The sequence below is a fragment of the Scophthalmus maximus genome, chromosome 20 (genome assembly GCF_022379125.1).
Source record: "Scophthalmus maximus strain ysfricsl-2021 chromosome 20, ASM2237912v1, whole genome shotgun sequence".
NCBI classification, from domain to species: Eukaryota; Metazoa; Chordata; class Actinopteri; order Pleuronectiformes; family Scophthalmidae; genus Scophthalmus; species Scophthalmus maximus.
In genome coordinates this window covers 13263115-13289187 of record NC_061534.1, presented here as the reverse complement: position 1 = coordinate 13289187, position 26073 = coordinate 13263115, and the positions used below count along the sequence as shown (strand labels likewise).

The 26073-nt window shown below is 44.7% G+C and overlaps 1 protein-coding gene and 1 long non-coding RNA gene across 5 annotated transcripts in view; one reads left to right on the top strand and one right to left on the bottom strand.

Annotated features, from left to right (window-relative positions):
• Positions 1-26073, top strand: part of rapgef1b (Rap guanine nucleotide exchange factor (GEF) 1b) — a 205835-nt gene that overhangs the window by 129874 nt on the left and 49888 nt on the right. The gene's annotated exons all lie outside the window — the stretch shown is intronic.
• LOC118285397 lies at positions 3178-7053 on the bottom strand. Of its 3 annotated transcripts, none has more exons than XR_004785094.2 (3): positions 6906-7046; positions 5765-6681; positions 3178-5512 (listed from the first exon to the last, which is right to left on the bottom strand). It is a non-coding gene; the product is annotated as an uncharacterized LOC118285397 (long non-coding RNA). The 3 variants fall into 3 exon arrangements; XR_004785093.2 differs by having other exon boundaries at positions 6491-6681; XR_004785092.2 differs by having other exon boundaries at positions 3178-6681; positions 6906-7053.

Here is a 26073-nt window from a genome sequence, read left to right as displayed (position 1 = left end):
ATTTTCTTAGGCTATTAATCTCGTGATTATTTTCTCACGTAATCAATCAAATGTTTTACCTTGATCTTCTCCATATTTCAACTGCAGCTGAGCCTCGTGGGTTTAAACTATGTAGGCCTTTCCACCTTGCTGACAATGACAGGCAAAACAAGATTTTTCAGAGAAAGTGTTAAGGCTACAACCGCACGACTATATTTTCGTTTTAAAACGGTGACATTTGGAAACACTGCTAGCCCGGGGCTGCCTTGTCGTGTGAATGGGCAAAAATTGAGACATTTGGACATGATGACGCCGTCACTCACATTTGCTTTATGATTGTGGTTCATATGGGTCATGACTCGACGACCAGCAGGGAAGGCAAATCATTGCAAATTCTTGCTTCAGAAGTAACAGTTCCACTTCATCGTCGGAAGAAATCCCTGCTCTCACTTTTCACCATTGCTGTTTGTAGTATTTTGTGTGACTAATAAGCACCTGCAGAGTAGACAATCTGCCTCCTGTTGATCCCGGCACGTACACGTTTGTTCTGTATACATTTTCAGGTGTGTCGCTTGTCTTGAAGGAGATTGTGTCAGTTGTAAAACGAACACGTAGTAGTGTGGATGTAGCCTTAGATAATTTATTCTGGTGGTCATAACATCAAGTTGTATGACCGTTGAATTAATTGGGAGAGTTGTCTCTGTGTTAACACCGAGGACAAGCTGCACCAGTCTTGGAGGCGACTGGGCTGAAGGATGGAGTGGCATTCAGTACAGTGCGGTGTTCCCTCTTGAACATGTTTCTTTCTTCCCTCGCTCTCTTTCTCTAGTTTGCTTTCTTCTCCTTGGAGAATCAGCAGAGACGTGCTAAAAGCCACCGTGGTGTTGACAGGTTGCACTTCCACTGTGGTAGCGAGCAGCCTTCCATAATAACCAGCTGCTGAGGGTCTTGGTACCGAAAGTCTTTAATTTGTGGTTAGGATTCTGTGCATGTGTGTACGTTTGAATCTGTTACTAAATTATGTAATAATCTTGTGCATGTGTGTACTGAATGTGTACAGTGTAATTTAACTTCCTTTTTTTTTTGCTTAACAATTCCACAATGGACAAATTGTCGTGGGGGAAAGAAATACAGAAATCTTGAAAACTCCGAATCTCAAATATTGTTTTAATGGGCCCCTGTATAATGAATGGAACAGTTTGAGTGTGGTTTATATTCCGGGTCCCTTTCTAAGGTCTCTGTGGATGTGGGTGGAAGGCACTTGATCTTCCCTTGTTCATATTAAATAAGTCATATTACAGCCCCCACCTCAGAAACCCATGCTCACTCTTGAACTAGGGTTTATTGGATGTGAATATGAGCCAGTGTGTAGCTTTCCTTTCAGTTCAGGCCAGTGAGTTTGAGTCCTTTTGAACAGGCAGCAATATGAGGCAACCATGACAGGCAGGACGACCCTTGATCACTGTTAATTATCTAAGTGGACGTGAGGCTCCCAAACCACCAGAGCGATGCAGCTAGTGCGCTACATCAGGGAAGGCCTGTGCATAGTGCTTTCAAATCAGCGTGAGATCGAGTGGGTGCGCCTCAGTATTTGTGTGCATCCGTGAGCTGCCGTCATCATCACCACCATGACATGTTGCCCTTCAAGTGTATGTCACAAGTGTATGTAACATCCCTCAAACACTTACAGCAGTGTGTCAAACCTGTCAATCAGAAAAGCGCGCACAAAAGGAGCTCGTGAGTTGCATGTCTTTTAATGAAGCAATGGCCATTTAAGATTTATGAAAGGATTTTTGAAACGCAACTACAATGGACTATCATTACACACGAATTCGGAACGGTTGCATCATCTCTTAGGGAAATGATCTGCACTTGGATTATGGAGATGATGCACCGAATTCCCCCAGTGATTAAAAGTTAAGAACAGGAGGAGTGCGGTATCAGTTTTATATGTGCTCAGAACTATAACTAATCTTTTAGATCTGCTGACATGAAAAGGAAGGAAACTTGAAACAAATTTTGACGTTGTACCTAAAAAAAAAAAAAGTTCTTCACATCAATCAGAGCGACTATAAAAGTGTCATCACTGCAGCGCACATTTATATAATGAGTCAGTGTTGTGTATTAGTGAATCATGACAGTCGAGTCAGTGCAGTGCCCACTGAAAAGCCAGAGATTAGAACGTAGATGGTCACAGTGTCCTTGGAAGTATCGACTGGATTACAACATATTGCTGATGGACAGTAGATGTAATCCCACTGATTCTCAGGGGAGGGAAGCTCCCAATAGCATGAGAAGAAATAATGGGCTGTTTTGCACATGAAGCCGGCAACCTGTGGGCGTTCTACATTTGCACTATAAACATGCCGGTTGCTTTGTGCAATACTTTTGTTGATGTCGACTTGTGGTGCCTTCGTTTGTGGCTTAAACATATGTGGGTGTGTATTGCGTGCTTTGTCACTGTTGTCTCACAGTGGTGTTGTGCCTGTAATGTGATGTGAGATGAGAGGAGATAGTTGTTAGGTAGGTCACGTGAAAAATGTTATCATTGACTTATTTTACTACTAAAGCTGTTTTTTTTCCCAGATGTGAACAAGTTTGCCTTTCACATATGACAAGGCAGGAAAAGAGGACAATATATCACATACAACACCTCTGGTGCATGTCTGAAGCAGCTCATTAAACAGATTATTTTTTCTGTTTCATGTTTAAGTTTCACAGACAAGGTATATGTTTTCCGATCTTCTAGCATAATATCCCTTTGTGGTCGTGAAAGCAGAATAAATTAATTAGAATGGTTTTAGTTACATTATGCATTACTTTACTTTACTGGCTACTCAGACCTAATCCATCAAGGATGCCTTTACAATAGAACATTGTGGATTCCGAAAGCGGCCAGCCTACAGTTTCTCTGTGAAGCTGTGGAGTTCATACACCCTCCAACTCACAAGAGCTAACCAGATTGTCATCTTGACCCAGAGACCAAACTGTTAAAAATCAACCCACCATTACATTCCCAGTATGGCAGAGAACAAGCCACCAACTGTTATATTAATGGAGCAGTACCAGGATTAATAATTGCTGAGTTTAAAATTGCATACACTACTTAAGCCAGTCAGAGGTTGGGGGAGACTGAGGGCCAGTCTACATAATAACTTTTCCTATTAAATGCAGCACAGCAGCACAACATTTGTGATATTAATTTGACATTTCTGTATTTATTTGAGTGCCCAACAACATTTTATACCAGTTTTAAACATTTTACATTACAACAGACGGCAGATTTGGCTTTAGGGCCACTGAAGAAATCATAGAATCTTTTTTTCTGAGGCACATCTGACCCACAACTATCACCACTAAAATCTGCAATCATCTGCAAGTTTGCGGCTAACGTTATCTACGTCACGTTCTACATTTGTGTCTCAAATAGTACCGTAACACTATTACCGCTACAAGGGAAAGGGAATATCATTTATAAACTCATTCCAATGGCCCCTGTCAGTGGGTGGGATATATTGGGCAGCAAGTTAATATGTAGTCCTCAAAGTTGATGTGTTGGAAGCAGCAAAAATGGGCAAGAGCAAGGATCTTGAGCGACTTTGCAGTGATGGCTAGACAAGCATCTGTGAAACTGCAGGTCTTGTCGGGTGTTCCTGATCGGCAGTCGTCAAAGTGTTCTAAGGAAGGACAACAGGACAGGTGAACCGGCAATGGGGTCATGGGCGCCCAAGTCTCATTGATGTGCACGGGGTACGAAAGGATAGCTCCTTGTAGTCCGATCCAACTGAAGAGCTACTGTAGAACAAACAGCTGGAGAAAGTTAATGTTGCTTCTGATAGGAATGTGTCCGAACACAGTGCATCTCAGCTTGCTGCATATGGGGCTGCGTAGCCGCAGACCGGCCATAGTGCCCATGTTGACCCCTGCCCACCGCCGAAAGCATGTGGACAGCCGGGTGCCAGGGAAGAGTGCCAAGTACAGAGTACCCTCCTTCATGGAAACAGTATTCCCAAATGGCAGTGGCCTCCTTCAGTAGGATAATGCACCCTACCACACTGCACGATCCTTCACCAGGAGAAATGTCTCCAAATCACGTTCTTTTTTTCACGAAAACAAGCGAGAACTGACAATGGAAGATATGGGATACACTCGCGAAACACGGATTGTTTGTCACTTTCACAATGGACGTCAAAAAGAAGCTGTGTTCAATATATTGCAGGATACTCTTATGTTGACAGGTCAGAAACAGGAAGTAGTTTGTGCGCACGCTCTGTGTGTTGTGTGCGGAGAGAAATTGTTACTTGACGCGTTAATATGTGGTTCCGCGTGAAAGCAGCTCGAGGTTACGCTCATCATCTGCTGCAGCCCCGCATAAAGTCCGCTGGATGATTTTAATTCAGAAACACGGAAAAGGCAGAGAATATGGGTGAAGAGTGTTGTTGTGTTGTTGTGCTACAGTTCCTCCACCGTGTTTCCAGGTTGACGCACCCACTGCCTGCATGTCACGTCACGGCTCACGCTGCAGGAGACGGGTTCCCAGCTGGTTCCCGACGCGTCCAGATATTTAACATGCTAGATATAACGCTGAATTACCTCCGACTTGCTACATCTCCAGGATTTGCCGGCGAGCTGAAAATCGGGCTTAAGATTGCGTAGGGTGAACTCGGCATTACAGGACTTAAAGGACCTGCTGCTGACGTCTTGGCGCCAGACACCACAGCACACCTTCAGAGGTGTTGTGGAGTCGATGCCTCGACGGGTCAGAGCTGTTTTGGTGGCAACAGGGGGACCTGCACAATATTTGGCAGGTGGTCATAATCATATGTCATAATGGCTGATAAAAAATCTAAAACAGGTGGATTTTAGGCCTACTTGTTAGGCCTACTGCTATGGTACTCTCAAAGTGTTACTCTAGAAAATGAAATGAAAGTTTTGTAAAGTTACAGTCCCTAACCAGTCGCGCTGTAGCCCACTCAGCAACCCTACTTTCAGCTTTCATGACTGTAGAAATACAAGCTGTAAAAATGCTTTTTTTTACATGTATGTTTTTGTTCATAAAAAAATACATAGGACACACATATTGGTGAGGTGCTGGCAGGCCCATTTGTGAACTACAGGGAGAACCAGGATAGCAGTTTCCCCCAGCAGTCTTTAGGCTAAGCTAAACGTATCGCCTCCCGGCTGCAGCTACAGGGCGCAGACATGAAAGTGGTGTCAATCTTCTGATTTTAAGCAAAGATGTGCTTTTTTCCAAAATGTCAGGCTAATTCTATTACTGACTTGAGATGACATAATAAGCTTTTACAGGAAGCTACAGTAGAATCAATGTGCGCAATCTGGAGCACTGTATGCTCCCTGTTATAGGCGGGAGACGTTCAAATCTGTCTTATTCGGTCAGAAAAGCATGTTTCAATAACAGGGACAAAAAAAAACATTTTCAGAGCAGCAAAGCACTTAACATCCACTGATATGCTGTTTTGGTTTAGCTCTGTAACGTCTGGATCCCGTGGAGAGAATAGTGAGTTGATTTTCCCTGTAAATATGAAAGAATTGAAATTGCTTACCTCATGAGGAATTTTCGATAAAATGAGCAAAAAAGTATTTAAGGCCATTATAAACTTAACTAAGTATTTGCTCTAACTTAATTAGTTTCCTCTTTTTTTCAAAAGGTGAGTGTTTTGGTCTGTAATTTGCTGAGGCTTGTTGACCTTATCAGAAAATTTGTATGGGAAAAATTTTATGTGGATATTCAATCAATCAAATGTAATGAATATTTTTCACTCACTAAAGGTCGGTGGTTCGATCCCCCGCTACTTCAAGTCAGCGTGCGGCATAGTCTGCATTCTGTCAGAATGTGAATGATGTATGTAAGAGGAATCGCTCCATGAGTGTGTTTGTGTGTGTGTGTGTGTGTGTGTGTGTGCGTGTGTGTGTGAATGGGTGAATGTGATTTGTAGTGTAAAAGCGCTTTGAGTCGTTTCTCTCAGTGCTATATGAAATATATCAAATGCAGCCTTAAAAGAAGTCATGCGAAATATATGGGGGGTACCCAATAACTGGATCGCACTAGGATGGTAAAAAAAAAAATAGTTTGGAATGAAATGAAAGTTAAATTATCTGAAAAAAGGATAGTTAGCTGCGCCAACTTTTTTTTGAAAACATAGGATTTTGATTTGGCCTCAAAATTAAAAAAATCTAGTGCAATGAGTTGACTGGAATTTTTCAGTTTTCCTAACTTTTTCTTTTTTTGCAGTGTACTGGCCATATGAACCTAATGTTTTTTTCCTTTTCTTTACAAACAATGTGATCTTGCTTTCTTTCGGTCAGCCTTAAACCAAATCACAACCATTGACGTGGGAGCTACTTGTCATTTTTTTCCAAAATAGATATGTCCTCACATTTGCTTTCAGACTGTCCGATACAGGGACACAACTTGTGCCTTTTCATTTATTCCCCAGCGGTGCACTGAGAAGAGACCATAATAAACAGAGGACGCTCTGTGACAACTTACATCTGTGCAGAGGAAGTTGTAAATAGACTGTGGCTGTGGGAAATTTACATCATGCCCGTGGACTTTCCATCTGTCACTCTTCGGGGAAAGAGGGAGCTAACTATGCCATAGGCCCAGTGTTAGTCACCGCAGTGCTGAGATCCTCAGGCTGGCAGGTGGATCAAAACCAGAGGCTTCTCTCCTTGTCTTCACTGTTCAAACAACAAAGCAAAACCTGAGGGGAGTGGTCCAGGACTTATGCTGTAAAATAAAATAGATAAATCTGAACAACAAAAGTTTTACGGGATTATAGGATCCATGTTTTCCCTTAAGTTTTCCTTCAAAATGTTCCTCTCCTGTCCGTTTCATGGAGGTTGGGGTTTATAGTATTATAGTATACGTGTGTGTGTGTGTGTGTGTGTGTGTGTAATCTCACCATTGTGCAGACTAATGTTTGCGAGCTTCATTGTGTGTGGAAAGAAGGAACGATCAAGTGAGCGATAGAGGGAGCGAGATGCAGGGGGTGCACAGAAAACAACACTATCAAAGGAGGGCTTCAAAGACTATCAGCTACGTCTCCTGGGTAATTTGCGATCCTGCATTCTTCCGACTTCAAAGGGCCGCTGTGCATTGGAATACTGCAAGTGGGAGAGTGAAGGGGGGAGATGAGGGGGTGGAGGAGGAGGGGGGGAGAATCTGATTTCTCTAATAAATGCTGACACTAGCCCTGTTTGATATTAGATTCAGGGAACAGTTTGATTTGTTATCGCCTTTGAAACTCTCCGGACGTCCTTCAGAGAGGCAGGCCGACTCCCACCACATCCCGAGTGCATGGGAGGAGAGCGGGCAGCGCCAGGCTGTTAGGACAATTGTCCAGCTATAAAGATGACCATTAGGGAGCTATTGATTAGTAGCCTCTCTGTCTGACTCTGTGTCTGTCTCTCTGCTGAGACTCATTGCTTACACACCTTAGTAGACCATGAACAAACCAGTGCACCTAAAAAAAAATTTTAAGCAGGCAATAAGTCAGTTTGATTCGAGTCAGATTGTGCTGCAGGCGATGTGGTTTTGATATAGTGTGACTCAACAGTTCTAATTCACTTCTATCGGCGTTAAGACCACTGCTTGAAAAGACATATATCAATGCACATGAAGATAAAAGATGAAGCTAAAAATTGTATTTTGCATTCTAATGACCGAGATAACACAACGTTGATTTGCAGAAATCTGCTTGAAATAAGAAATATTCAGTGGCCCCGGGAGATATTCTGACCATGCAGAGCTTTTAGTGAGCAGCGGGGAAGAATATTTTGATACCTACCACTGACTGCAGATGAAGGGATAAGACACTGTAGGGGGTGTCAGAATAGGACTTCTATCAGAATAGTTTGCAGCTGCAGTTTTGCATATTAGCAGATTCTTAGTTTGCTGAATTCAGAGTGGTTGTGCCGTTTTTTGCTGCAATGTTGTCTTACTGTCCAAAATTCAACATCTTGGCCAAAACATTGTGCAGGGGCCAGCGGCAAAGCTGGTCTGCGCAGGGACCAACAGGAACCAAGACGCTGTTTTTACAGTATCGCAACCAGACAATGTACTCATGCGAAGCAGCCATAACACACGCTCATGAGAACAAGTCGCAGAGTGTCTCGGAGGAGCCGAGTGTCTCTAACTTGGTCTTACAGTTTAGCACAGTTTGTATTGAAGTTTATTTTGAAGAGCCCTTCCCCAGCTGGGAGTTGGTATGAGGAACATTTTAAAGCCAACCTGTCCTGTGATCCGGTGCCTCGGATTGTAGTTTGGAACACAACCAAGGATGTCAAACGTCTCCACATCTCAGACACCACAGCCTTTAGAACAAAAGGACAAGTGTGCTCATGTCGGCGGGATGATAGTGATGAGGGGAGAAATTGATGATTGAACCGGATGACATCCACAATCTTCTCTTCAGGTGAATCGTAAGTTTTACCCTAGTACCAACTGTACTCGATCCATGCTAATAAGGTGGATCGCGCACTACGTTCACAGACCAACGGCATGGTTGTCTACCAGATGGCTCTGATGATTGTGCAGATTATATCACACGTCTCTCTTGCTGTTTTCACACATGCGCTGAAGTCTGAACATTTTCCTGAAATTTTCAGGAGATGTTTGTGAGAACGCCAATATCCGGATATTTTCCAGAACTTCTCCTGCCGGCCCACTAGTGAGCCAATGTTGGCACACAGCAGAAAAATCACCAGAAAATTCTCAGCGAGCGAGTGGCCGTGTTGATGACTGTGAACAAAAACACTTCTTTCCACTGCTTCTCTACTCAGACGCCATAGAATGTTCCAAAGGACTCGGACAATCTCCTGCTGCGATTGTCATACGTGAAATGCAAACTCTGGAAAATGTCCCGACCCAATTTTCCGGACATTTTCCAGAGTTCATGTCTGGAAAGATCTTATCACAGTGTCTCTTACAAGCTTTACGTTTTTGGAAAAACGCACGGCAGTGGTTGAGCCATGTACAATCACATTTCTCGAAAATCTTTCGGCTCTTTGCCATCACAGCCACAAATTCCATCCATCCTCGTTCAACCAGCCCTCGAACATCGCTCAGTCTGCGCTGAGTTTGTATACTTTGAAAGAGTGACAAAAGTGCAAGATAGGAGGTAACGCTGACCACCGTCTCGCTGGCTTCCATGCTGGCTGTTTTCTGGCGCGTTCGTGACATCACCAGCGTCATGACATCAAAACATGACGCACCGCGTCTGCTGGCGATCATCAGAGCCTGGTCTGGTCTGTCAAAGTGGCCTATTGCCTATTTTTTAGAGGGTCAACCCGTGTTTAAAAAACCCAGGTCTATATGGTAATTTTATTGTGAATGTGAATTCATATTTTTGGTTATACTGGGACATTACCGCTCTTCCTTTCTTCCCGCACGTTTTCACACACCTTCAACTACCTCCCCCCCCCCCCCCCCCCCCCCCCCCCGCGCACAAACGTGTGGCTGCACAAAGTGTATGTAAGCAGATAACACCTGCAGTGTCATTGTCTTTCCCCCACATCCACAGTTTCCGCTGACCCAGGGGACGACTGTGCTATTTGATTATTCTGCAGGGTGATTGATGTATCGTTCAGCACTGTGGTGTGTATGCATATGAAAGCATGCATCGCCATTGATCTATCGATGCATGGGATTTCGTCATGAATATGCAAAACCGCGGCTCGCTGCTGCACATCTGAGTGATTGGCTGTCGATGACATCACCCTCCGAGTCACAGGTGTTTCGGTTCCCCGCTGTCCAGACGGGGCCGGAGAGGCTTGTACATGAGATGTAATCAGTGCATCGGTGCAAACGCTCCTGAGTGCGTGCCAGCCGAAAAACACCCCATCATGCACCCCTCAAATCGCTCGCCCCTCCCCGCTGCCCCTGCCTCGGTCTCTCCCCTCCTTTTTTCCTCTCTCTATCTGCTCATTAGCGCTGGGTCTGGAATAAAGAGCCATCTGGGCACGGCTGCCTGCCAGCTCAGGTGGGCCTTTACAGGGAAAAGACAGCTTCTCTTCAACATCTGTCTGCCAGGATCAAAGACATTTCTGTTTACCCCCTCAACTACCCCTCGTGCTTTTCTCTCTCTCTCTTGTCGCACCTCCTTCCCTCCTTCTCTCCCTCGCTCACTCGTTTCTGCCACCAAAACTTCCCATACATTAGAGAGGAAGCAGACTAAACGCAGGGCCCTCCTCCCTCTTCATATTTCTCTCCGCCTCTTTGTCACTTCCCGGCTCTTCTCCTCGCCCTCGGGGTGTCGTGCGTTCTCCCAGACTGCTTTGGTTTTCTCCTTTTCAGCTTTTTTAAGGATAATTGTTTCCCAGTATGTATAATGAGAGAGACATGGTTTTTCAAGCTCTTCTGAGTGCTTATGGAAACTTCTCACATTCGCAGCTAAAACTAGTGGGTGGCGTTTTCAATGGGGGTTTACACAACGTATCACAACATCCACTATGGTCAATGAACATGCTGAGGTGTATTAGCCTGCAAAGAGCAAATTGCCTCCGGACGCAATTTGATAGCAACGAATCATGTGACGTCTGTTGAGCGATGCGAAAATGTCAACAGATGTCAGCAGAGAGGAAAATGTCTGTGATGATGTTTCCACAATGTGTGAGAACTAGTGTTGTCATTTTTGTGGGAGAAATGTGAAAATATCGCTTACTTTTAGTCAAATGCTCGTTCATTGGGGGAAATCACTTCCCATTGGAGGGGATCCAGATCGATGAGCTCCCAGAACTCTTCTGGGTCCCAGGCGAGACGTGTATATGAGGATGGGTCGTCCAGATTCACGGCTTGTCATCACATGCAGATGGGCCCCCTCTCAGTTTGATGAAGGCAGCTTATATCTTGGAAAGTGGTTTTTTTTTTGGGTGCCATCCACCTTCATAGGAATGATGCCAGCTGTGGTTTCAGAGTGTAACCCCTCTCCGTGGTTATGAGATGGTGTATTCAGCTGGCCGGGCCCGGGAGATACGGCGGATCAGGGGAAGTGTTATCCTTTAAGCCAGGTGTTGCTGTTCAACACAGCCGGTTCCTGCTGACTATAACACTTCCCCGCACGCTTCTGTCTGCTCGTCTGACTGTGCTCTCACAGGCTCGCTGTGTTTGTGTGGAGAGGTTACTCAGGCCCCTCTGTCTGAGTGTGTACAGCAGGAATGTGAGGAACGGGTTTGATCGTCGGATCGCAGACTTTCCAGAAGCCCCGACAACCTCGGCTTTCTGTTGCCGTTTCAAGCCCTTTTGCTCAGAACTAATAAAGATCGATCAGTCTTCCGTTTGCGATCAATGGCCGTGCTATTTTGGTTATGCCTGTTTGCCAGGATGTACTCTGATCAATGACAACGCTATTTTGTGTGTGTGTGTGTCGAGGCCAGGCCCCAGTCTAGGTTGGGATGAAAGAGAAAGGCTCAGCTGATGGACCGTTCAAGGCCACAGAAGCTTCGGCGGCTCCTCCCATCTCTCCCCCTGAACAGTCTCCTCCTCTGAAAGTGTTGATCGTGAATTCATTTTGAGGGATTTTTGCATGCTCTGTGTCAGACACGTTACCAGCAGGGACAATTGCATCACAACATGCCACCCACTGTTCTGCCAGTTTATAAAAACACTTCCAGGAACCCCCGTCCCCGTCCCCCTTCTCTCCCTTCTCTCCAGTGGATGCATTCTCCTGCCTGTATGGAGGGGGAAGGGTTGGGTTGGGGGTGGGGGGTTCATCGTCCATTTTTCTCCAGCATCATGTTCAGCAGGAGACAGCCAACTGGAGCGTAAAACGCGGCTGTAGTCTGCAGGTAGCCACCGGCTGAGCTCACCTGCCACTAAATTCACTCTGACAGGCGAGATCACAGCCTCGTAGTGGGGCGCTGCGCCCAACAGAGAGGCCAGAGGCATGTGGGTGCCGCGGCCCTCCAGTGCCTCGTGCCTATACCTCGTAGGAACAAGATGGTTAGCGGCGAGACGTGTCATGGGTTACAAGGGCGCGACTGGAAATGAGAAGGTCAGACCACCACTTTGAGCCGGGCAGGCTGCACGTAATGGGCCGGATAGCCACTGGAGGCACTTTAAAAAAAAGGAAAAGTCATATTATTTCAATAACAGATAATGACTTTCATTAAAGGTATGCCCTCATGGTATGAAACATACCGTACCAGAGGAGGTGTGGGAGTTGTTTAATGAGTCTGAGCCATCCGTGGGTGGGACAGTATTTCTTTTATTTCTTCAGACATGTTCAAATGTTTCAGGTAAACTGCTTTCTTTTAATTGGCAAATCTACGTTCGGGTCTTAACTGATCTTGCCAATTAAAGACGAGACATCAGCGTGAGGCACATGTTTGTTTTTGAGCGTAAACCTGGTTTTCGTTGATGTTATCTGTGCAGAAGTGTTCTTTAATCTTTCATGACCCAGAGAAGCTGAGGTACTTCAGGTCATCACAAGGAATTCATGGCGGACTGAAAATAGACAGGATCTAAGGATCACAGTTAACATTTGTTATCCAGCAGGAGTCCTACAGCGCTGTGACCGAGCTTCAGCTCGCCAGTGGTGCAGGAGAGACAAGCGCATTCCATCCCAGCTTTATCATTCTCTTTCCTCAGCGATTTATGATTATCATTCTGTTGAATATTTGTATGCGTTTATGGCGTGGGGGACTAAAATGGGACAGCAGTTATGTCCTTTTTAAACTTTGCAGGGGGAAAAAACAATGGCGTTGTGCAGAATGCCAGAGTGTTTTTATTTGTTTCACTCAGGTACAAAACACACCGCAGGGAAAACCACACCCCGACATGCACACACACACACACACACACACACACACACACACACACACACACCTCCCGACTAAAACTTATCCCAGTTCCACCGCTGCAACTCAGCAAATGTGGCGGGCAGGGTTTAATTTTCTGGCCCCCCGCCTCAGCCCCAGCCTCATGCATTTTTCATCACCACCATCCTGTTCCCAGCCCGCCACTGCCGCTGCACAATGCTATTGATTGGCGATTAAACCATCAAAATGTTACAAAGAGGTTAATATTTTAAAGCTGCTACACTTTCGCACCCTCCATACATTTACAGTATGTGTACCCTCTTTGTACTCTTGTTTTTTTTTTCTTCTAAGAGATTCTACTCTTATGCCAGGTCCAGTTATGAAAATTTGATGTAATGCGGACGGCAGAGGTTGTTTTTTTTCCCCCCTGTCCTGATACAATGCTTACTCGAGCTCCGAGGTGGCGTGTTCGATCAGCTGACAGTGCCAGAGGTCGAGAGGGAACAGTGTCACTCTGTAGGGTCGTACTCCGCTAACGCCACGTGTGGGATATGTCTGGTTGTTGACCAATTTGCTTATGGTAATTCTAATGGATCTCTGGAGGCTGCTTGGCAATATTGAGGGTTCAGCGTTAATTGTGACCACTGGGCAAAGAATCTGCCGTCTCATCCTGTTCTCGCAAACCGATCTTGAGTTATTTTTAGGTCTTCATCCAGAGGAAACACTCGTCTCCCACTCCTTAAAGTATTGGATTTAAATATACTTAACTCTTTAACACCGCCGGTATAACATCATGTTCAACATGTGTTCAGTTGAACTGATTCGAGCTGTTTGTATCCCAAGCGTTTGAACTGTTATCCAATACTTATATTATTGGATACTGCGATATAATTACCTGTGCCCTATTTGGGAATCACTGTTTTAGACCATTCATTACAGAAAATGCTGGCTTTTTTATTCTGCTGCAAAGCTTCATGCAGCAACGTAAAATTTGATTATTTGAAACGTTCTCATCTTTATTTTCTGTACATACTATTTTCAGACTTTGTGTATTTACTGTTTCAAGTGAAGATAAGTTTTTCCTTTATTGATCCCCCATTTCCTCAAATTTAAATTCAAACCCTTCTCAATATTCTCTAGAATAAAACTTCAATTATACATTTTTTGGCTTGTAAAAGTAGTCAATTTTGAAAATGTTGTGTTGAGAAATACTGGTACGAGGCTATAAAATTACATCATGCTGGTGTCCTCAGTGGTACTTGAGCACAAAACAGCCCAAAAGAATATTACAAATTTCAGTAATTTTGTACAATACAGTCGCCAAAGCTTGACAGCCCTTGAACGCACCGACAGGAAAAGTTTTCAAAACATGTAACTAAGTGTCTGTAACGTGTTACTTTACCACAGGAGATGTGGTTTACTGTTATAGATTATGTTTTTTTCTAAATTAGTTTCAAGTCTTTTCTTGATTTTCACATATTTTGCGAAATTAAATGAACCAAGAAGGAAATCTGTCTAAGACTACATTGTGCTTTCAAAATCAAGCCACAGAGAGCACAATGGATGGAGGAAGTAAACGAATGGAAACATGCAGCGTGGTCTCGTCTGCGGGACTGAAACCAGGGTCTTGCAGGGTGACGCCTGGACAAGGAAAAGAGTTGACAAGAGGTGAGAATGGACATGGAAAGGATTTATTTTGTGCTTGAGCGACAGAGAGGTAGAGACACGGGGGGAGGTCATGGCCGGTGTTAGTCCTGCCGGATTCACACCTGCAGGACTTGGGACGAGAGTGGAGGTGGGCTCATGAGGATGAAGGGGGAACAAACCCTGTCTTTAGTGCAGATGAAAGGCTGTGACTTTCACTTTGAATCCGAGCCAAGGTCGCCGTGCGCTGAAGAGGCACAGATTTCACCTGTTACGTCCATCCGCCCCCCCCCCCCCCCCCCCCGAACTGACACATCTACTCACACACAGACCTATTCAGGTAACTGGCTCCTTTCTCGGCGTGTCACTCTTTTTTTCCCGCATTTCACTTGACAGTGCAGATAAGTGACTCATATAATAAGAGTGGTGTTCTCCATTAGCGGCGGCCGGTTTGTGCCGTTTAAGTCCCGCGCTGTTTCTCCTCCGGGGCAGAGCTGGATAACACGCTTGAGCATCGGCCCAATCACTGTGATCGCCTGTGACAAACCGCACCGAGGCCCCGATCGATACGCTGCTCACCGGAGGACCAGGAATTAATGTAGCTCTGCTGTCCTGCGTGTGTGTGTGTGTGTGTACGTGTGTCTCCCAACAGAATGTCTTGAAACTGACAATATTTTGTTTCTAAATCTGGCCACCTATGTGGTTAGGATAAAGAATAATAATAATATATATATATATATATATATATATATATATATATATATATATATATATATATTTTTCCAGCTAGAAGACAAATCAGAGAGGAAAACAGAAAACCCGCCCAAGAATGAATGGATGGGAAATGTAAAAAGGGAAGAATTCTTAAAAGAAAAAGAAAAAAATCAAGAAAGTTACAGCAGCCGAAATGAAGGCAATGTGTGGGAGATTCTGTACAGGCACGGGGGGAAGCGCAGAGTTTAGACGGTGACTCCTGGGGGAGAGTATTCAGTGCTATATCAATATAACACAGAGGGGGTAGTTAGGGGAAGCTTTGTTTGTCTTGGGCCAAATTAACACCCCCTTACCATCATAATAGTCGTGTCATTACAGGAGGAGGGTGAGTGTTTATGTCAATGTTTTTCCTCCCATTTAATGAGCCGGGTTCACTCCCTGCAAATAAATTACCAGATGAGACTATAGACTTGTTAGTGAGGTTTGAGTTTGAGGTTTCTGCCTTTCCTTTGATATAAGAGTAAGTTTTAGACTCATAGCCTCAAAAACCCCCACACACACACATGGAGTACAGTACAGTGCGTACACTGCGTATCAGATGTCCAGCTGCACAGTGTCTTCATTAATCCGTTGTGAGCTGTGTTTTTTTTTTCTTTCACTCGTCCGCTGCTTTTTGCCGCTGCTCTTTGTTCCCCTCTTTCTCTCGGTCCCTTCTTCCTCCACCTCCCTCCAGGCTCATGACCAACCTCCCGCTGCGGTTGCCTCCAAACACCGTCCGCCCACCGCCACTACCCCCAATGCCTGCAAGAGTTTGTCCCTCATTATCGGTCTTCACTGCGCCTCGGCCAACCTTCCCACCCAGCGTGGTGTCATAGCTTCAGTACAATATTGTCTCATTATCTCCGCAGACACCGGAGAGGCAGGGCATTACGGGACATCAGACCCTCCTCCCTGTTTAGAGGGCCGGGGGCTGCTGATGGGGATGACAGGTGATTAAGACGGGCCAAAGGTTCTATCTGAGGGTCTTGTGTGCGGAACGCTGTATTACATCTTTGCTTATGCGTCTTGGATCATATATTTGTCAGAAGCAAACTTCTGTTTATCCATCCATCCATTATCTATACCACTTAGCCTTTGAGGGTCCTGGGGGGGCTGGAGCCAATCCCAGCTGACATTGGGCCAGAGGCAGAGTTCACCTTGGACTCGTCGAGAGGTCATCTGTTTATTGTTAGACACAGGTTGCTTCAAATCACAATTTTTAAGGGGGAAAAAAACAACCTCCCTACATCCTATGACAAACAAGTATGAGAAGCTTGATATATGTATTTTTTATATTTTAGGTCAAATGACATTGCGTCACATTGTCTGATTAAACAGGAAATTAAAGACGAAATAGAAAAACTGGAAAAGTTTGATTCAATTTACTATGTCACCCCTGCGAAGAAGAGTTGTTTCTCTATTTGGTGGATTTGCGAGCTTATGCTCGTAATTTTCTGCCATTTCCTTTTTGAATAAAGCTCCAGTCTCTGTAGAAATTGCTTTCCTTTAACATTATGTTTACTACAACCCACCAAGCAAATCCAAAAGTTCAGAGTTTACATGAGATAACTCTGGATTTGCAAGAAAGACATTTGAAAGAAGACCAATGAATCAAGCAGAGAACTGTTATCGTTTAGGCTTTAGACATTTTGAAAGAATTTTCCAAACTTATTTTCATATGGACAGATGGAGTTGAGGTGACATCAAGAAGCAATGTAACAGTGACGTGTGCCGGACAAAAAGAAAAATCTGAAATGATCACCCAATTCAATTTTGTGATAATATGTGGTTATTGAGCTTCTAAAAAAAAGTTGTTTGTTCCAGATTATGTTCACATGTTTATGTTTAAAGTCTGCCTTCAGGCTCTTCTGTACCACCTACAAGCTGTTACACAATCGCTGTAAGACCAAACTATCTAAAGAAAATTGTGCAGAAACAAGTTTGTCATAAATAAATCATCGCGCTGTCGGCTTGATGTACCAGTTTAAATGCGCTTGGCTCCTCCATCTCCTCCTTGAGTCATCTCTCCAAATTCCGTCTGTCTTCCCGGCGCTCCGAAAAGCAACACGTAACGTCGCTGTAACTGTCGGGCCTGTTTTCTCGGTTTTTCGGGATGGGGGTGGCGTGGCAGAGGAGCGGGGTTGGCGAGGACACGGCGTCGAGGAGGACGAGAAGGAGGAGGAAGGAGGGGGGTTGTCTGTCCTCGGAGACAGATGGCGTGGGGGGCTGGTCCATGATGGGCTGGTGCTGGATGGGCTCCATGTGCTGTAGTGGGTAACTGGGGCCCAGGGTGGAACGTAGGCGGCACTCTGATCTTCAGCGCCACAGTATTCCTCAGGCACAGGAGTCCACTTCCCCCGCCCATCTGTTCCTTCCACCGAAGCTATGGCAAATGTTCCCGTGCACGCTTGCGTGCGCACTAAAATATACACATGCGTTTGCATACACATACATACGTCAGACACTGCCCCCCTGCTAATCTGCAGCTTTCGGTTCAGTTACAGTACACCAGCAGCTCTTCCCCTAACATTCCCCCTCCCCGCCCTACAAAATTAGCCTCCAGGTTTGACTGGATCCCAGCAGCTTCCGCTCCCATTCCATGTGACGCTGACGGTATCTGGTACTGAAACACACCAGTTTGTGTAATTCTACATAATATTACACTACTCCCACACATACTTGTGGATGACCGCACCTTTGCTACAAAGTAATCTCGGCACCAGGGATTTAATTGTCACCTGTGGGGGTATGAGGATGTGGGGAAGAGCAGGTACATCCACAGATTGCTAGACAGAAGCCAGAAGGCACAAAAAAAAACTGGCAAGGTTGTAAACAGCTGAAAAACATGTTGCCGTGAAGTCTGTAATGTACGCCTTAGGATGGTGTGTGTGCCTGTGACTGATGCATGTCTCCGGAGATATTTTTTTTCTCAAATAATAAATGTTTTCATAATTAGTCTGGTTATAAACGTGCGATGGCATGTGCAGCGGAGCGATAATGACTTGGGAAGGGGGAAGGTGACATGAGAGTCACGGTCAAAAGGTTGTTGATGAGTCAAGGTCAGATGGATGCAGAGTACAAGATGTTTTTCTGTCTCTTTTCTTCTTGCAACTTGCAGTGCTTATGACCATCAGATCAGTTACACCATGTTTTTAAACACCTGTATCTGTCCGCTGAGACGAAAAATGCACAATGATATTGTAAGTGGTGAGCCAGTTGTCTGTACTCTGATTATCATTCCAGATTCTTATTGCAGAATGCATCGTGTGGACAGTGGGGAAACACCCCTGAACAGGTTGTCACACTACTTTAAGTCATTTCTGATCATGCTCTTGGAGACGAGGCTCCTTCAAAAGCGGCCGACAAATGCGTCTTTCTGTTCCTGATCCAGCCCAACTCAGGATTTATTGAGATTTTCCTGACATATTGTCACGTGGTCACTCGGACTTGGACGAATTTTCCGGAAATTGTACAAGGGGGATGGCAGGAAAAGTCCCGAAAAATGTCTGGACTCGGAGCAACATTTGCGTTCTCACATACAGAGAAGTTCAGGACATTGTCCAGACTTCAGTGCAGGTCTGAAAGCAGCTTATGAAACAATTACCCTTTTTCTGTTAACAGAAAGCATACGTAAAATGGATCACCTAATAATTCCCACCAAGATGTCTAATGTTCTTGTACAATATCCATTTGTAGTGACAGCAGCATTTTGAAATTTTTATTATGGTTATATTTGGGGCACCCACATTTTTTGGTTAAGACTTCTGGTTTTACCAGACATAGTAGACATGTAGCAGCACCATCACAGGCTATTACTTAATTGAGCGGCAATGCATTAAATGCCTACATAATTTCAAGTTTTCATGTGTAAGAGAAAGATTAAGCAATTTGATTTTTCTAACACCTATATCTACAAATTGTATGCCAGTTTTTATTAAAGATCCTTCTGCTGTAAGTACAATCACATGTGGGCCAGTGCATTGGAAGAAAACACTTTGAAAGTCATTAAAAATTTACTTCAATTAAAATATTTCTCCTTCTGCTATTTTCATTTAAGGCATGCGCAACATGTATGACATTCCGCCGAGCGCCAGGTTCGACATGCTTGTTTTAGAGAGAGGCCTTTAGCCAGCTGTCTGAAAGCCAGTTAGGGAAACATTAGACCTTAAATATTAATGCCGTAATATGGCATTGTTGGAATGCTTACTGAGCTGTGGGCTCCCGGCCTGCTGGGTTATTTGTCACACTCCAGAAAGCTCACAGCAGCCAGAATAGAAACCTCCGTGAAAGGAGGCGAGAGCTTACACAGTCCCAGCTGATAAAAAAAAAACATACTACATTTAATGAATATTACGAAGTAATCATGTGGCTTTATTGTTGCTGTTTTGTATCTTTGTATTAGATATATGAGTCTCTAATATTCTCTTTCTTCTGCAAAATGTTCTTGGATTAATACCACAATTCATAGTTTTTTTTTTTACATAAGTATTGAATTGAACCCAAGCCCCGATGAAATGTGGGCATTCCGTCCAAATCTAAATGTGATTTGCACAATCAAAAACAGGTACGACATTCATTAAGCTCTTAATGTCGATGCAGCCCCTCCCCTCATCTTTCTCTTTCTCTCTGTGTGAATCTTCCAGCAACAGATGGCCGGTGGAGAAATCAGCAACACATTTATTTTCTCTCTTCTTTATTTTAACAAAAATGTGTCATAATTGGCCGATTACCCGAACACACATTTGAGTATGTATTGATTCGGTTCCAGGGGAGATATTTTCATCCTTCATCATCCACTCAACTGCAATACACCTGCCTTGGGGAATAAGTCGCTTTTCAACCAACAAGAGTTTTGTAACATTTAGTTTTTGCGTTAATGGAAAATCAGTGAACATGCTTAAAATGCTATGCAAAACCACATACAAATAGTACAGACACCAGCAGCCTCAGTGCTCTGAGCTTGACAGCTTGTAATCTATTAACCCTGGCGATACCCTATGGTGCTCTAGCTAGGGCTGACAACAACGCCTTAAAACTGGGTGAGGAGATGAGAGGGTTGGAGGAAAAAGAAGATGTGATAACTTATTTAACTTCAGAAAGAATGCGCCCGTTTTCTTTTTTGCATGTGCTGGCAAGCGTGGGAGCAGGTGTGTGTGTGTGTGTGTGTGTGTGTGTGTGTGTGTGTGTGTGTGTGTGTGTGTGTGTGTGTGTGTGTGTGTGTGTGTGTGTGTGTGTGTGTGTCTGTGTGTGTGTGTGTGTGTGTGTGTGTGTGTCTGTGTGTGTGTGTGTGTGTGTTTTTTTTTCTGGTTAAATTGGAGCTCGACATGTGTCTGTTTGGATATGTAGAGAAATGCAAATAGAAAACCTGTGATATGTGGCGCGGCCTCACGGCCAAACAAGTGGTGCTGCCTTGTAGCGTGGAAAGGTCGGGGACACGGGGGTGGGTTAGGGGGCACATGTGGTGAGAGGTGGGTCAATGATGTGAATTCCATCGATCGCAGGCTCCCTGACAAGTGTTCAGTGATTTCCTGTCCCTGGCAGACATATTGTGCTTGTTAATCCATTTGAGTCAGAGCGGCAAGGGGGCTCAGTGAAAGAGAAGGAGAGAATCTGTGTGTGTGTGTGTGTGTGTGCGTGTGCGCGTGCGCGTGCGTGCGCTGCTTGGAAATGGTGGAGCGCTCAACGCAAACAGGATGCTAATGAGTCTGCGCTAATCAATATGTGCTTAATCAGCTATTCAGCTCTGAGTGGCCACGGGAAGGGTAGAGGAGGGGGGAGCGGCGGGAGCGGTGCAGGGAGGAGTTCATGAGAAAGTGCAGGCCCAACCTCTGATTCACTCCCTTTGTTGAGAACATCAGTTCTCAGGAAGTCGCTCTCCCCCTCAGACTGTGGTGCAGCCAGTGTGCTGTTGGGTTTCCTGAATGAGCAGAGCTGCAGTTTGGCGTTTGCTGGAAAATAACCCAAACGATGTGCAAGTCTAACAGCTGGTGACGCCGTGATGTGACCGTTCAGTGCACATTTACACGCACCTTTTCTCCAGTATCGCACCCCAAAACCACGCCACGGTCTTCGGATTGTCGTCCACGAGTCTCTTTACACAATGTGGATTTCTGGCTGCTGGAGTTCATGAGAGAAACATGGAATCCATGTGACATGCCTCATATCAGAATGATACAGTCTTACTGATTTACTTTGCACTCACAGTAAATACATGTTCAGTGTCTTCACTAATTTTCATTTCCATAATAAAATCAATTCTTCTTTCAGCCAAACTACCACCTTTGTTTATTGACCCGTTACTAATCCTAACCCCATGTGGTTATTTTTGCTGCACCTCTAAAGCTTTCCTTTCTCACGTGGTACATATGCAGATTCCCTTTGTATTTGACCTAATGTTAGCTCCATGAATTGATTGGTAAGGCTGGTAACATGACGATCAACCTTTGCCTTTTGAAATGGCTTTGCCAAAGACAAAATGTCCCAAAATCTTTTGACGTGTAAAGAAATCATGATTGTTTGTGATTGGATGAGAGTGGCTGGTTTAGTCCAGGTTCAACTGTACAGACATAGTAAGAAGCTCGTATCATTTTGTTGTTGCCGAGCACTTGTTTTAGAAGAAGAAAATATGTTGTAATTGTCTTTAATCACTTTATAATGTCTTTAACACCTACACTACTTTCAAGTGTACAATTCTTTTCAAGCAGTTGCCTGACACCACATCTATCACAAAGAATTAACAACACAGTATATAAAACTCTTGTTCATAAACTTCCATTATTTAACCCTCCCCCATGGGACATTTTCCCGGCTTTTTTTTTTCTTTCTTTTTCTTTTTCCAATGTGTTGGTTTTCAAGACTTAGGCATTAATCCTGTTCTTTACCCACTCAGAAAAAGGCCACAACTCAATCAGTCTCCTGTCCTCGGGAACAGCGGCCTTTAAGGAATGACTCCATACCCTGAGTTGACAGCCCAAAGATGGGAAGAGAGGAATTAATCTCACGGAAAGACCGAGAACAAAAAAAAAAGGGGGGGGGGGGGGGGGTATAGGAGAAGGTTGTGGAGGGTGCAAAAACAAGCTATGTGTTGGCGAATGTTGGGAGCAGCTGGGGTTCGCTCACAAACTGTACACAAATTCTGCAGCACACAGTGTATGCGCACACTTGTACACACACACACACAGATATGGTATGTGTGAAGATGAGAGGTGGCAGGGATCAATCCATATTATGGTCTAATCTGTATCGCCCTGGGCTGCTGCAGACGCAGGGGTTTGGGGGGGACTTTATGAAGTGTTGTCAACATGTTGTGATTCCAACCTGAGCTGGGCGCAGGAGAAACAGGGCCACTACATGTGGTTGTTAATATTCTATAACTGGCTGTCACAGTGCAGAAAATGTAGTTGGAGGCGTCCACTTCCGTCCAACAGTTAACAAAAGGACACATCATTTGGCAAACTTAACGGGGACGACCAAACAGCATGTGACCTGCGGGGAGCAAACAGCTGCACGGGGGGAAGATGCAGTGAGAAGAGGGTACGGTCATTTTAAAAGAAGGGTTGATTCCTGGCAGTGGTCCATGTGTTTTTACGAACTGCAATCGAAATTTTGGATGGCGAACAGAGGCCGAAGCGGAGGCAGACCGGGGAGAGATAAATGGAGAGTAAAGATGGATCGGAAAGGACCATCTCAGACCCGGGGAGGCCGGCGTCGCTCTCTGAGGCCGTCAACTGTGAATCAGGCCTGCCAGTGAATTTATCACGTCAGAGCACACAACACTCCTCATTCTGTTTCATTGCTCCTCTTGATCATGCCGACCATTCATCCTGCCACACAGCGGCGTGCGCATTGTGACGTCCAATTGATTTACTGTTCGGAAAAAAAATACACATTAACATGCCTCGCAATTGTCACACGCCAAATCCGTGACTGCAATTTAAATAGCTCGAGTATGATTTCGTGTCATTTGGGCTGGTGCTGGAGAATATTTGATAAGGCTACATCATAACCCCCCCCCCCCCACACACACACATACACACACACACACACACACACACACACACCCTATCCCAATCTATCTATCTATCTATCTTTTCAGGTAAATGAGCAATGGCTCTCGTTTGAGCCTCAAAGCCCGAGCTGTCATTAGTCTGTCTCCAAACACACCCACTAGCTCTAATGATGCAAAAACATGCCTGGCTATGCCCGAGCGCGAGTGGTTTTGAAGTGTATAAAAAAAAATTTTTGAAGAAAGATGGATGTAGCAACGTGTCTGTCTTCATGTGGAGATAGTATTTCACAGCAGAGAGATGGGAAGAATGATGGGATCTTTCCGTAGGGTGGCGATGTGCATGTGTGCGCGCGCCTCTGTTTCAGTATATTATTTTCATTTTAAGGAGGAATGAGCTTTTAACATGCAACTCAGAATCTGTCTGTCAACCGCTCTTTCATGTCCTGCTGCTTCTGTAGCCTTTGAGAGGGCCCGGGTATCATTAAGCACTGCCAATGAGTCCCACGTAGAAAGATGACTGGATCCCTAAAGTTTTTCATCATCAACAAAAAGGAGTCTGTCGCTCCCTCAGCTGGCAACTTCAGTCGACTTTAATTCATTTATTTGTCCATAAATAACCTGCCTGTGATTAGCCAAATGATCTTCTTTCAGCGTTGTGAGAAATTCTACCGCCGCCCCCTTTGCTTGCGGAGCTGCCTAATCACAGCAATGTGTGGTATGCGCTTTATAATGATGTGCAGGTATCCATATCCGTGTGCGAGTGATGTGAGGTTAATATGCAGAGAGCAAATATGCGCCTGTCACTAGTAAAGGAGAGCACGAGCATCGCAGAGTGCACCGCGTGCTAAATTTGAACGGTGGGGGGAAGACATTAAATATTCTTTTTGATTGCATATCCAGCTGCATATTCTCACAGAGGGATTCTGCTTTTAACTGAATGTGCTGTACACAAGCACTTTGCAGTTTAACAAATATTTTTCCCCTGGCAACGTCTCAGCCCACCGGTGCTTTAGTACTTAATCCTTCCTAACAAATCCAACCATGAGATTCACCAAGGGGTGGGCGGGGACTTGCCATCTCTACAAAGGGAATTATTGACATTATAAAGCTATCTGTTTACAGTAGGAAAAAAAAGCATTTTGTATCATGAGCAAATGTATGGTCCCAATCCCTTGTAAGCCCTCTGTGGGCTATAACTTAGCTCATAATGATGAAAGTGACCTTGCTCAGGAGAGTTGGGTGGGCAGGTTTTACTAATGTAGCAGGGAATACTTAAGGGAATACTAATGTCAGCTGAGGCAACATCTTAGGCCCGCTTCGAGCCGTTCTTACCCCAGGTCTCCCCCAGAATCAAGGGTCCTTTTGAAAAACGCCCATCCTCTCATCTCTGGCTTTGTTCTGAAAGCTCATTAGGACCAGCGATCAAAGAGTGGGGCAGTCGGCCCTGTGAACTGGACACTGCGGGCTATTTCCATCTATTTATCACTCACACGGCTATTTTGACTCTCACTGGAGGTGATCCGCATCCAGATCCGCTCCGCAGCTTTTCCTCTGTAATTGTGCCATTTCGGTGACACCCATCAGCAGCTTTATGCAGGAAGGGATCTCCACACTGAACGGCTGCTTCCAGCAAAGGCTGGCCTGTACATGAACAGCTTACCCACAAGATTGAGGAACAAACAGCTCTTAACACGTCCATATGAGACTAAAATGCAGAGGCTGTGCTTTTGCAACTCATCAAGACGATTAGAAATGGTGCTGAAATGTTTTGTGTGATTATAAACAGACACGTCATAATTCCAAATCTTGTCAAATGTTGAATCGACATGAGGATTAATCCTTTATTTATAAATCACTGTAGTTTGTCAGTGTGTGCTTTATTTATTTCTCCTCACCCCGTGTTTCTGAATTTCTCCTTGGTCAAAGTTTTGAGGTTCATTAGATCAACATCCACTAGATTGTGAAACTACTTTATGTGATAATTGTGACATTTAAATACCGGAAATGTTTCTTAAACAATAGGAGGGGAGTCATACAGACAGAAAGCACATTGATGTTAAATAACGTTGCCATACATTGACATGTAGTCTTTCCAAATCCAACACACAGGGACAGTTTATATTTACAAATGAAGGTGCAACATAAGCTGTTTTCAGACATGAACTCAGGAAAATGTCCAGAAAATTGGATCCCAACATTTTCCGGAGGGGTGACGCCTGGGTAGAGCGCCCACTCGCTCCCCCTTAATCTTCTGGAGATGTTCCTGCTGTGTTCTGGCTCACTTGGACATTTTTTGGAAATTTCACTTTGGTGGGAGCTGGCAGGACAAGTTCCGGAAAATGTTCAGAGCAACATTTGCGGGACATTTGCGCTCTCACATGCAGCCCCTCCGGGGCAGGAGCTATAATGAGCCGATTTGATCATGGCTCAACTTTTTCCGTGCAATAGTTTTAAATTGCACTTCAGGAATTTGGGGAAGTTGCAACAAATTGTCTGTCTCTCCAAAAACAAGATAATATAACACTCATGAGTGTTATTTGCTCCGACCTGACAGTTCTCCCCCAGGGCCACATGCCCCATTGTACCTCTACCCTCGCTTTTACAGTCTGGAGACAAACACACCTGCAAATGCACACGGGCTTAAACACACATGCTCATTCACCTCGCATCAATGGATGACCTCGGGAAAAAAAAAAAGAGCAGCTGATGAACAGGACGAGCGAGCCACCTGTGTGTCTGCCTCGACGCTTGTTTAACGATGACACGTACATCCGAGTCAAACAATGCAGTGGCGACGGGTGAGCTGCAGATCCTCGTCCGCACGGTGGACTTGGGGAACAGCAGCATTTATAACCTTTAAAACCGTTATATTCCTCGAGCTCCTAGTGTCCATGTCACAGAAGAAGAGT